Raw genomic sequence first — 13,579 nt, 5'->3', positions numbered from 1 at the left:
ATTTCAGAATCATCTCAGGAACAGGTTTGAGGCCTTGAACACTATGAGCGAAGACCAGATGAGTTGTGGGAGGATGTCAAATGTATCATCCAGGAAGAGTGCAAACGGTCATTACAAAGACAGAAGAGGAAGAAAAGACCAAAATGGATGTCAGAAGAAACTCTGACACCACAGCTCAAAGGCATCAATTTTCCTTCTATCCTCCCTAGTCATTGTCCAACTCTCTGATGCATAACATGTGATTGCAAAATCCATGGCCTGTATCAGGCGAACCTTAGTCTCCAGAGAGACATCGTTGCTCTTGGTACTAGGGATATTATACCTAATGTTAGATGGATCTTGGCTGAAAGCGGAGCGTATCAGAGGAATGTCTATCTGTGTTTCACTGACTATGCAAAAACATTTGACTGTGTAGATTACAACAAACTGTGGCTGACTCTGAGAAGCATGGGAATCCCAGAACACTTGATTGTGCTTATGTGAAAACTATGCTTGGACCAGGAGGCAGTCATCAGAACAGAGCAAGGAGACACTACATGGCTCAAAATCAGTACGAGTGTACATTAGGGATGTATTCTATCTCTAGACCTTTTCAATCTATATGCAGAACAGATCAGCTGAGAGGCTGGGCTCTATGAGGAGGAATGTGGCATCAGAACTGGAGGAAGACTCATCAACAATCTGCTTTATGCAGATGACACAGTCCTGCTTGCTGAAACTAAGGAGGACCTGAAGCACTTACTGCAGAAGGTCAAGGACTGCAGCATTAAATATGGATTGAAGTTCAACATTAAGAAAACAAAAGATTCTCACCACTGGGCCAATTGGCAGTGTTATGATATATGGTAAAGTGATAGAGAGTGTTAACAGCTTTAGTTTGCTTGGCTCCACAATCACCACTCTTGGTACCAGCAGCCAGGAAATCAAAAGACAAATTGCATTGGAAAGTCTGCTGTCAAGGACCTATCAAGAGTACTGAAGAGCAACAATGTCATTCTGGAGACTAAGGTGAGCCTGATCCACGCCATAGTCTTTTCAATTACTTGCTGTGTACAATGACCAGGACAATGAGCTGGACAATGACCAGGCATGATAGAAAAAAATTAGATGCCTTTGAGCTTGGGGCTGGAGAAGAGTATATTGAATATACCATGGACTGCCAGGAGAACAAACGGGTGCCTTCTGTGCCTGGAGAGGGTGAAACCAGGCTACTCATTGGAGGCAAGGATTCTGAAGTTCCTTTGGACATGTTACAAGGAGGGATCAGTCCTTGGAGAGGGATGTCATGCTTGGAAGGGTAGAGAAATAGTGCAAGAGAGGAAGATGAGATGAATTGATTTCAGCGACTAGGATAATGAGGGTAGGTATGTCAGAGACAGTTAAGTTTGCACAAGATAGAACAGGTTTCAGGGCTATTGTATATAGGGTTGCTATAAGACACAAGCAACTCAACGGCCCATAACCACAACAACATGAGTTGGAAATAACTAGATGGCACTTAATTACAACAAAGGAATAAAAACAGAGCCAGAAAATGGAACAAATATTTAAAATTATAATTTAAAAAACTTTCTTAAGATTAAATATATATCTGTATGTATTTATTTTAAATCATAAGCTTAACCACAATTCATTGCTATCTAGTGAGAGTCAACTCAGAGTTGGAAGGTAATTCCAGTGTGTTTTCAGAACATATAATTTGGACAGAAAGAGATTGCTCATCTTCCTTCCAGAGTAATTAGAAGGAGTTTTAAACCAAATAGTTGTTGTTGTTAGGTGCCAGCGAGTCAAGTACAACTCCTAGCAGCTCTGTGAACAAGTGATCGGAACACTGTCCTTTCCTGTACCATCCTCACAATCTCCAACAAACCCCAAAATTCCCTTCATAAACTTAAAGAGCATACCACATATTCGAGAATATGAAACAAAACAACCAACACAAGACATACTCTACAAAAATTACTGAACTTTAAAGGTAATAATACAAAATTTTTAGATATCTAGAAAACGTCAATTAAGTCACTTACAAAAGAAAGATAATGAGGTTATTAGATTTTTTTTACTGCAGTGCTTATTGTGTGGAAATAGAGTAACATATTTAAGACACTGAAGAAAATGTAATGTAAGCCAAGTATTCTGTATCCAGCAAAAGTGAATTTCAACTATAAAAGACAAAATCTGTTCTCAATATGCACTTACTATTGAAGAAATATTGTTCCTACAAAGACTTCTTGAGAAATTTACTACAGAAAGAGCATCTGCCAACAAAAATGGCTAGGAAACAACTATATAAAGAATTACGATGAGTATGAAATATACTAATTAGTAGAATGAAGACTAAATGAAGATTTAAAGAGACAGAATATATGTAATATCATGAGCACATAATATATCACAGAAAATAACAGGAAAGCATATGGTTTATGCAAAATAATTCTAACTGTACTAAGATGGGTAGATTTGATCTTCAAAATTATCTTAATGGCAATGGATTAAAACCTGTTTAATATATTTAAATGTATTCATAATGTACTCATAATGATATGAAAAGTCAGTTGCAAAGGATGTTAAGGAATCAATTCATTATTGGTTGAAAAGTGGTAAACAGAGAAAATAAAACATGTATCCTATTTTCCTATATGAAACATGTCACTGGGTACCCAAAAAGCAGCATACAACTATAGTATGAGAGTATCACTATTTTTGTGGTACCTAAAGAAATTAGTCTCTGAGCACCAGGACCCACCTCTGTTGCAGTTATCAGGTGTTATTGACCTGGTTTTGATTTATAGTCACCTTATACACAAAATAAAAAACTGTCCCATCTCATGTCATCTTCACTATCACCGTGTTGCTTGCGCTAATTATTGCAACCATTGTTTCAGCCACCTTATTGAGGGTCTCTATCTTTTTTCCTGCACACTTTACTGTACCAAGCATGATGTCATCCTTCAAGGACTGGGGGTTCCTAGCCCCATTTTCAAAGTTCATGAGAAGAAATCTCACCATTCTCATTTCTAAAGTACATCGTGGCTATCGTTCTTTCAAGACAGATTTGTCCATTCTTCTGATAATTTATTCTGCTTCATATAGTCTAGCTTCTTGGATTATTTTCTCAGATCATCACTAATCCAACAGTTTGTTGTATTGTGGTGACTTGCATGTTCTATGATACTGGAAGCTACATGACTGGTATCTCAAGTACTCAGGACCATCCAAGGTGGACAGGTTCCAACAGAACTTCTACACTAAAGCAGACTAGGAAATAGAAACTGGTGAGGTACTTCTTAAAAGATAAAAAAAATATTGACCAGTGAAACCCTATAAATAACTTTTAACATCCCCCAAAAGAGGAATAACTAATTCTTACGCACCTCCGAATGAACATCTTGACATCACCTAATGCTGTGCCAGAGAGTTGAAATCTGAGCCTCATGGTCTGGACCCATACGCCAAGCTCCAGGGAATACCAAGGACAGAAAAACACCTTCATCACTCTATATATGTACAATCCAGGTCATAACAAACTCCACAGAACAAGGACAACAACAAAAATATTCTTTTCCTGCAGATAAATCTAAAACAGTGAAGGGAGATGCAATAGATTAGGAATTTTAAATGCTATGTGAAAACTTTTAACTTGAGATTAAACTATAAATATGTAAGGACAGTTGTTACCTTTTTCAGAAGAAATAGGAGTGGAAAATGGGATGGGCCACATTAAAAGTTTTCTTAGCATGACTGGAAAAGGTTTTTTTCACTCTCAGATTTCACGATTATTAACAACTGTTTACCCAAACTCATACAGAAAAAATTAGAATTATGGAAACCAAAGGATCAAAGAAGAAACCAATGCATGGGGCCTAAAAAACACACAAGAACTACAACCCCTTTAACTCTGAGTCTAGAAGAAATGGGTGGGGCCCAGATACCATGGTCTACCATTCTGATCAAGAACATAACGGAAGGTCTTGAAGAGAAGAGTGGAAAAATGTGGAACAAAATTAAACTTTATTTATAATGACCAGGCCTGCTGGACCAAAAGAGAATCCTCAAGATGATAGCCCCAAAATAATCTTTAAAAATGATGTTGAAGCTATCTCTGTGGGTTGCTTGTCTTCCAATAATAGGCTGGCTTACAAAACAAAACAGTATTATCCAAACATCATGAAATCATCTACCAAAATATAAAGGTATTGGTGTTGTTGTTGTTATGTGCCGTCAAGTCGTTTGCGACTCATAGCAACCCTCTGTACAACAGCCCTAAACCCTGCTCTATCCTATGCCAATTGCATTGCCTCTGACACACCCATCCCAATTACCCCAGTCACTGAATCAATCCACCTCATCGAGGGTCTTCCCCTCCTGTGCTGTCCCTCTACCCTACCAAGCATGATGTCCCTCTCCAAGGACCTGTCTCTCCTTATAACATGTCCAAAGTATGTCAGACTAAGCCCCAGAATCCTTGCCTCCAAGGAGTTGCTTGGTTTAACACTCTCCAGGATGAATCTGTTTATTTTCTTGGCAGTCCATGGTACATTCAATACTCTTCTCCAGCACCACAGCTCAAAGGAGTCAATTCTCCTTCTATCCTCCCTAGTCATTGTCCAACTCTCTGATGCATAACAAGTGATTGCAAATATAAAGGTAGGGAAGCTAAATCAATGGAAACAAAACAAATAAAATTAAAATAATGAGAAGATTGACACATTGTAAAAAATGGAATTAATAATATAGAGTTATCTGTGTAACAATCTTAGAGGGGAAGTTAATTTACTGTGTAAAATTTACCTAAAATACAAAAATATTATTGAAAAAGTAATAACTTTCTTATAACTTTAAAAATAATTACACAATTGGTTTGTTTTATGTGGTTCTTTGTATTTATACATTATTTTATAATAAATATTATAAAAATAAAAAGAACCAAATAAATCTTATAAAAATGAGAACTATAATAATTATAAAAATTTCAAACCCCTCACTAAATCAGTAAAACAGCAGATAGGACGTTGTTTAAGAAAAGTTATAAACTGGAAGAACACTCCTAAGTATTATTCAGCATACAAAAAAGGCAAAGATACTGAAAAGAGTTAACATGAGGTAAAACTACATAGATAGCTGTTACATAAAGTCATCTATAATATCTCATACAGATCCTTCATTCACCCAAGATGTCAAAGGAAAATAAAGCCAGGGGGAAGAAGGTGGCCCCAACACCCACTGTGGTCAAGAAGTCAGAGGCCAAGAAGGTGGTGAATCCCCTGTTTGAGAAAAGGCCTAAGAACTTTGGCATTGGACAGGAGGTCAAACCCAAAAAGGACCTTACCTGCTTTGTCAAAGGGCCCTGCTACATCCGACTACAGTGACAAAGGGCAGGCCTCTACAAGTTACTCAAGGTGCCTCTCAACATTAACCAGTTCATCCAGGCCTTGGACTGTCAGATGGCACAAATACTACAGACAGAAGACAAAGCAGAAGAAGCAGTAGAGGCTCTTGGCTCGGACTGAGAAGAAGGCTGTTGGCAAAGGAGACGCCCCCACCAAGACAGCCCCTGTCCTCTGTGCTGGCATGAATGCTGTCACTATCCTGGTGGAAAACAAGAAGGCCCAACTGGTGGTGATCACACACAACGTGGACTTCATTGAGCTGGTAGTCTTCCTGCCAGCCTTGTGTCATAAGACGTACGTTCACTACTGCATCATCAAGGGCCAGGCCAGGCTGGGCCACCTTATCCACCGGAAAGACCTGTACCACCATCACCTTCACACAGGTGAACCTGGAAGACAAAGGCACTTTGGTGAAGTGGGTGGAAGCCATCAGGACCAATTAAAATGGCGGATCCGCTGCCACTGGGAAGGCTATGTCCTGGGGCCCAGGTCTGTGGTTCTCACTGCCAAGCTGGAGAAGGCCAAGGCCAAAGAATTTGCCATCAAAATGGGCTGATGTACACGCTACCTTTTTTTCTGTCCAAAAGAGTAAACTAATTCTTCTTCCATCTGAGCAACAACAAAATAGTATCTCACATACTTCTAATTAGAATTCCAAAAGAAAAGAAGATAGCGAAGTTGAGACATAATCCAAGAGTTAATGGATGAGAATTTTAATGTTGGTGCTAATTCTCTAATTTAGGAAGCCAGAAGTCTCAAACAAGAAAATGAAATTAATTCCATTAATTCACAGTCACAAGAATTATATTATAAAATAATAAATCAAGGAGAATATCTTAAAACAAATAGGGGAAATTTGATTGCATGGAAAACTGTGAAACTTAGATGACAGTTATTTTGTCAATTACAATCATAGAAGTCAGAAAATAATGGAATAATAATGTCTTCAAAAGATTGATTGAAAATAACAATCAACCTAGAATTATATGTTTAGCTTGAAACTACATTTCAATTTGGGAGGGGGGAATAAGATTTCATCAAACAAGAGAATTCAGTAACAAAAAATTCCATACTATGATTCTTCTTAAGGATGAACTTTAAATAAAAGAATGAGTCAGAAGAAGGAAGTTCTGAAATGCAAAAAGGAGTGGTAAAGAATTTAAGTAAAACTAACTAGGAAAATACAAATAGTATTATACCTATAAAAGAATGCAGTCCAACTGAAGGGGCAAAAATACTAATGTAAAATTAAAATCCTAGAAAAAACAAATAGCCTAAAACTTGGAATTTACTGTAACGGACATATAGAAGCATAGGACATTATACTCAGTAACTAGGGAGCTCTGGTGGCTTAATGGTAAAGATTTGTGCTGCCAACCGCAAGGCACAAGGTTCAGATTCACCAGTGGCTCTGTGGGAGAAAGATGGGCAATCTCCTCTCCTTGGATTTACAGTCCCTGAAGACCTGCTGGAAGGTCAGTTGTGAGTCAGTTCCAACACAGCAGCACGGAACAGCAACTGGAACAGTAACTGGAGAGTACACATTCTTCTACGTCCCCATCTCCTGCCAGGTATTATTCAGCACTCTCACATTTACTTCTCTCAACAACCCTATGAGTTAAATGTTCTCCATTTTCTTTTTTTTTTTTAAATGTTCTCCATTTTCAAACGAGAACACAATTATGACTAAGAAGTAGCAAAATTAAAGTGTAAATGCCTGTCTGGATGGCTCAGTGTACTCTTTTAATCTCCTCACCAAACTACTCTGACTGGGAATATTTTTTTGTAGTAAATATAAACAAGTGTAGAACTTGTGTAGAACTACAAACTTCCACTACTTCACCCCTAAAATTGTCACTACTTATACACACAGCCTACACAAATTTATATAATTTAAATAATTAATTTAATGTTATACAATTAAAAAACCAACTGGGATAGAGAATGAAATGTTTTGAAAATCATAATATTACCAGTTAATCTAGGGAGCTCTGATGGCTTAGTGGTACAGAATTATACTGCCAGCCCAAGGGAACACTGTTCGAATCCAGCAATTGCTCCATGAGAGAAAAATGAGCGATCTCAGGAGATGCTACTCACTGCCTCTGAAAACTCACTGAAGGGTCAGCTATATGTTGATTCTGATTTGGTGGTACATAACAACAACAAGTTTATCTAACAATATCCTGAACATATTCCTTTTATTCTATCCTTAAGGAGATTTTTTTGTAATGGGTGCACTGTTTTAGTATTACTCTTCTGCCTCCTATAGCATTCACTGTTAATTTTTTGTTGGAAGTCAAGATAATATGCTTACTCCTTTTTATTTTCTTCATTGTGGAATAACTAGGAGAGCGAAATGGATGTCTATTCCATTGCTGCTGTTATTAAGTGTCATCAAGTTGGCTTTGACTCACAGAGTCATGCTCAAGGCCATGGCTACAGTCACAGTGTCAGTCCCTCTTGCTGAGAGTCTTCTGCTCTTTCTCTGCCCTCCACTCTTTCCCAGCATGGTGACTTCTTGTTCTATTGTTGTTAGGTGCCATCAAGTAGACTATGACTCATAATGATCCTAAGAACAACAGATCTGAATCTTGCCCTTTCATATGCCAATTTCTTAATCTCTGTCCTGCTCAAGCCCATGTGGTGGTCACTTGTGTCAGTTCATCTCATTGAGGATCTCCCACTGGCCTTTCCCATGATGATGTCTCTTTCTAAGAACTGGCTTTTCCTGACAACATGCCCAAAGTAAGACCAAGTTTTACTCTCCTTGCCTTTAAGGAGCACACTGTTTACACTTGCTTCAAGGCAGGTTTGTTTATTCTTTTGGCAGTCAGTACACTTTGCTAATAACACAATTCAAAGGCATTGAATCTTCTGTCATCATTATTCATTGTCCAATTTTCAGATTTACGGGAAGCAATTTAAAACACCATGGCTTAGACTTCTTGTTGTTATGTGCCTGCAACTTATAGCAATGTATGTACAATAGCCCTAAACCCTGCCCTATCATGTGCCAATCTTATTGTCTCTGACACACCTCCTCCCATTACCCCAGTCACTTAATCAATCCACCTCATAGAGGGCTTTCCTCTCCTGTGCTGTCCCTTCACACTCCCAAGCATGATGTCCCTCTCCAACGGCTGGTCTCTCCTTGCAACATGTCCAAAGTATGTCAGATGAAGCTTCAGAATCCTTGCCTTCAAGGAGCAGCCTGGTTTAACCCTCTATCGGATGAACCTTTTCCTTCTCTTAGCAGCCCATGGTATATTCAATACTCTTCTCCAGCACCACAGCTCAAAGGCATCAATTCTCCTTCTGTCCTCCCTCATCACTGTCCAGCTCTCTGATACATAGCAAGTGATTGCAAAGACCATGGCCTGTATCAGGCGCACCTTAGTCTCCAGACTAACATCATTGCTCTCCTTAACCTTTAAAAAAATTTTTATTATTAATTTCAATGAAAATGTACAGAGACTTTGGATTTCCATTCATTCATTGTTGCACTTTTCTCCCTGCTCCCCTCCCCAGTACACTCTTCTCTTTGAAAAGTAAAAGAAAAATTCTTTCATTGTTTTACAATCCCTCCCCCCCAGGTCCACTCCACTATGCAGCCTTCATTCTGAACTCCTGTCATGACAATAATACCCAATCACATATCCCTCTTAAATAGTTTTCTCCCTCATCTGTTTCAATGCAGTATACATTATTTATCCTATCTTTCTCAGTCTCCCCGCAACTCCAATGTCAGTCTTGTTTTACAACAGTGGCACCATGCAGTATTTGTCCTTTTGTGACTGAGATATTTCATTCAGCATAATGTCCTCCAGGGTCACCCTTTTAAAATAATATTTCATGAGTTCCTTGTTTTTTCAATGCAGCGTAGTATTCTATTGTGTGAATATACTACAGCTTCTCTATCCATTCATTTATTGATGGTCTCCTTAATCTTTAAACTGATATCTTTGCTCTTCAGCGCTTTGACTATTTCATTGACAGCAAATTTCCCTAATGAAACATGTTCGTAGTAAAATTAAATATTTCACAACTTCCATCTTTTATCCATCCGTAATGATGTTGCCTTTTGGGTCAATGGTGATGAGGTTTGTTTTCTTGATGTAGAGATATAATTCATATTGGAGACTGTAATATTTGCTCTTCTGCAGTAAGTACTTAAGTCTTCACTATCGGCAAGCAGGTTGCATTAACATAGGTTCTAAATGAGTTTCCCTCAAATCTTGCTTCCACATTCTTTTTCATAGAGTTCTGCTAATGATTTGGTCAACGTGAAGATTGAATAAATATGAAAAATTGGTAGAATTTTGTGCAATGATTTATTCATTACACATACCTTGTTTTCAAAAATCCAGCAAACAGCTACTATACACTTAGATTTCACTTGATGAACTGAAGAGGTATCAGATTGATTACATCAGTGGAAAAGATTGTTTTAGAGGCTCAAAATCAGCTGTGAAAACTACAAGTAGGCCAGGTCCTAGCTGAGGAATAGAGCACCAACTACTCACATGCACATTCAAATTGAAGCTAAAGAGAGAAAAAAATCCGCAAGAATAAAAATATTAATCTGAGTCTATCCTACCTGCATTTAAAGACCATCTAAGAACAGGTCTGAGACATTGAATACTAATGAACAAAGGCCAAGTGAGCCATGGGATGATATCAAGGATATTTAACCATGAAGAAAATAAAAGGTCCTTACAGAGAAAAAAATGGATGTCAAAATGGATGTCAGAAAAGACTTTGCATATAGTACTAGAACACCAAGAAGTCAAAATAAAGGGAAGAAATGAGGAAGCTAAAAAGTTGAACAGAAGATTTCAAAGAGCAGCTTGAGAAGTTGAGAAGACAAAGCAAAGTTTTTATAATAAAATGTGCAAAAAGATGAGGTCAGAAAATCAAAAGGGGAGAACTTGCTTGGCATTCACCAAGCTGAAGAAACAGAAGAATAAAGTCAAGCCTTGAGTTACAATACTTACAAATGTTATGGGCAAAACCTTGAATGATCCAGGAAGCACAAAAATAAGATGGAAGGAATACACAGAGTCACTGTAGCGAAAAGAATATCTAACACAGAACCTTTTCAGGGAATATGATAGATGGAGGAAAGATTGAAGTTGTTAACCATTTCATATTGCTTGGATCCAAAATCAGTAACCTTGGCATCAGCAGTCAGGAAGTCAAAACAGGAGTTACATTAGGCAAACCTGCTGTCAGGAACCTTTCCAGAATGCTGAAAGACCAATAATGTCAGACTAGAGACTAAGGTGTGTCTGATCCAGGCCATCTGTTCTCAATTGCTTGCTATGCATGTGAGAGCTGGACAATGAATAAGGATGACAGAAGAAGAATTGATGCCTTTGAGTTGTGGTGCTGGAGAAGAATGTTGAACATATTATGGATTACCAAGAGAACAAACAGGTATGTCTTGGAGAGGGTGAAACCAGGTTGCTCCTGAGAGGCAAGGATTTTAAGGCTCTGTATTACATGCTTTGGGCGTATTGTTCTTGGAGAAAGGCATCATGCTTGGAAGGGTGGAGGGTCAGCATAGGAGAGGAAGATCCCTGGATGAGGGATTAATACAGTGATTATGGCAATGGGGTCAGGTGTGTCAGAGACCATGAGGTTGGCTCAGGACAGAGCAAGGTTTAGAACTATTGTTCACAGGGTCGTTATAAATTGTAGTCAACTCAATGGCATATAACAACAACAGCAACAGTATCCCCTTGTTTTGTTTTGGACAATAGCCTCATGGTCTATGTAGAAGTTTTGCATAAGCACAACTAAGTGTTCTTGGATTCCCACTCTAGCCATCATTTGTTATGATCTACACAGTCAAAAACCTTTGTATAATCAAGAAAACACAAGTGAACATCTTCTGGTATCCTCTGCTTTCTGTCAAGATCCATCTGGCATCAACAATGATAGTCGCTGTGCCAGAACCTCTTCTGAATCCAACTTGACTCTAAAAATTCGGTTGGGATAAACTCAAGGTTATATTTTGATTCTTGTAAACTTGTTTTAATTGTCTTCAATCTCAGTATTATTTTCTTCAACTTCAATTTATAACTTGCACATGAATAGTTGATGAGCTCTTCCCTGATCTTTTTATGATGACTGATATTGATTTTCTCCAACTTCTTTTTCCACAGATGTAGTCAATCTGATTCCTTTATAGTCCATCAAGTGAAGTCCATGTGTATAGTCACTGATCAAGCATTTAAAAAAATTATCTGCAATGAATAAATCATTCCTTATACAGAATTCTATCATTTGATCGCCAGCCTCATTTCATCACCAAGACCATATTTTCCAACTACCAGTTTTCTTTTCCAACTTTTGTTTTCCTGGAACTAATTATTAATGCACCTTGATTCATGTTAGATCAATTTCAGACTGCAAAAGTCTCATTTATTTAAATCTGCTATTGTTTTTGAATGTTTAGTAACACATGTGTTGTTGTTGTTGTTGTTATATGCCGTCGAGTCGCTTGCGACTTATAGCGACCCTAAACTGTACAACAGCCCTAAACTCTTCTCTGACCTGTGCCAATCGTATTGTCTCCGACTCGCCCATCCCGATTACTGCAGTCCCTGAATCAATCCATCTCATAGAGAGCCTTCCTCTCCTGCCCTGTCCCTCCACCCTCCCAAGCATGATGTCCCTCTCCAAGGAGCAGTCCCTCCTTACAACATGTCCAAAGTATGTTAGACAGAGCCTCAGAATCCTTGCCTCCAAGGAGCCACCTGGTTTAACCATTTCCAGGATGAATCTGTTTGTTTTCATAGCAGCCCAGGGTACATTCAATACTCTTCTCCAGCACCACAGCTCAAAGGCATCAATTCTCCTTCTATCCTCAGTCATTGTCCAACTCTCTGATGCATAACAAGTGATAGCAAAGACCATGGCCTGTATCATGCACAGCTTAGTCTCCAGAGAGATACCATTGCTCTTCAGTACTTTGGAGAGGTCCCTAACAGCAGACTTTCCCATGGCAATACGTCTTTTAATTTCCTGGCTACTGGTGCTGACAGTGTAAAGGATATATAATTTATGGTGAGGAGAAATCAGTGTGAAGCATGTAAATTGTTATGCCTCAAATACAAGTTCATTAGCTTGTTTTTCCTTACCTCCTTAAAAAGACATCACACTGGGAAAGTGGAGAGTCAGAGAAAGAGAGGAAGCCCCTCAACAAGATATATTGACACAGTAACAGTAACAATGGCCTCCAGCATGACAGGGATGGTGAGAATGTTGCAGGATCAGGCAAGGTCCGGATCTGTTGTTTATAGGGCCGCTAGGAGTTGTAGTCCATTAGAAGGCACCCAACAACAACAACACACCAGCAAGTAGCAAGATGGTAGACAGGTGCATCTGCATTTGTGATAAATATGGTCAGTCACTCACTCTTCTTTTTTCTACTCACTCTTTCACCTGAAATCATAATTTAAATTTTGCAGCCAAATACTCCTGATGGTGCAAGGCTGTATTTGGAACAATTCCAAGATGTCTTGCTCTGCAGTCAAATATATGCAGGGGGTCTCTGGCCTGCCTCACATGTGTTTTTAAAGCTTTCCTTAGACCTCTCATGATCTGGTTAGTACTCAGGTAAAGAACTTTTAGACAGTATCATAAGTAGAATGCAGAAAAGAAAATATGCTTTAGAAAATGAGAGGATTTATTCTTGAGCCCAATGCAAGCCCTCTTGGCTGAGTGGGATTGATCTTGTCCAGGTGGGCAGGTGGTGTACATACACTTTCACGATGCTCCACTTACACTCACAAATATCACTCCCTTCCTATCCCTACCCAACTACCCTAGAGTATCTCTTTGAATTTGTGATTTAAAGAGAATCTCTTTGCATCTCTGACTTAAAGCAAGCGTCCATTGACAAGACAGTCTTCTTTGAAAACGTAATGCTACGTTGCAGTTGTCAGGGGAACAGCATATCTGAAGGGAAAACTGGCTTTCGCAAGTTTCCACGGGAACCATTCCCTGCAGGGTAAATGCCAGCGCCACAAGCAGGGCACCCAGAGAACCCTTATGGATTTAGTTGCAGGGAGGGTAGGTGGGGGGACCCCAGGGAAGCCACAGGGCGTGTCTACTCCGTTCCAGTGAGCCATTTAGGTATACATAAAACACTGCTTGGAGTGATCTAGTTTGTTTTGATT

General features: G+C 38.9%; 1 pseudogene; it reads left to right on the top strand.

Annotated features, from left to right (window-relative positions):
• Positions 1 to 5,174: 5,174 nt before the first annotated feature.
• Positions 5,175 to 5,946, top strand: LOC102866030 (annotated as a pseudogene).
• Positions 5,947 to 13,579: the final 7,633 nt, after the last annotated feature.

This window comes from Elephantulus edwardii, unplaced genomic scaffold, assembly GCF_000299155.1.
Source record: "Elephantulus edwardii isolate Elephantulus edwardi_28Jun2011 unplaced genomic scaffold, EleEdw1.0 scaffold00034, whole genome shotgun sequence".
Classification (NCBI taxonomy): Eukaryota; Metazoa; Chordata; class Mammalia; order Macroscelidea; family Macroscelididae; genus Elephantulus; species Elephantulus edwardii.
Note: the sequence above shows the minus strand (reverse complement) of the source record. Positions and strands in the feature narration are given on the sequence as shown.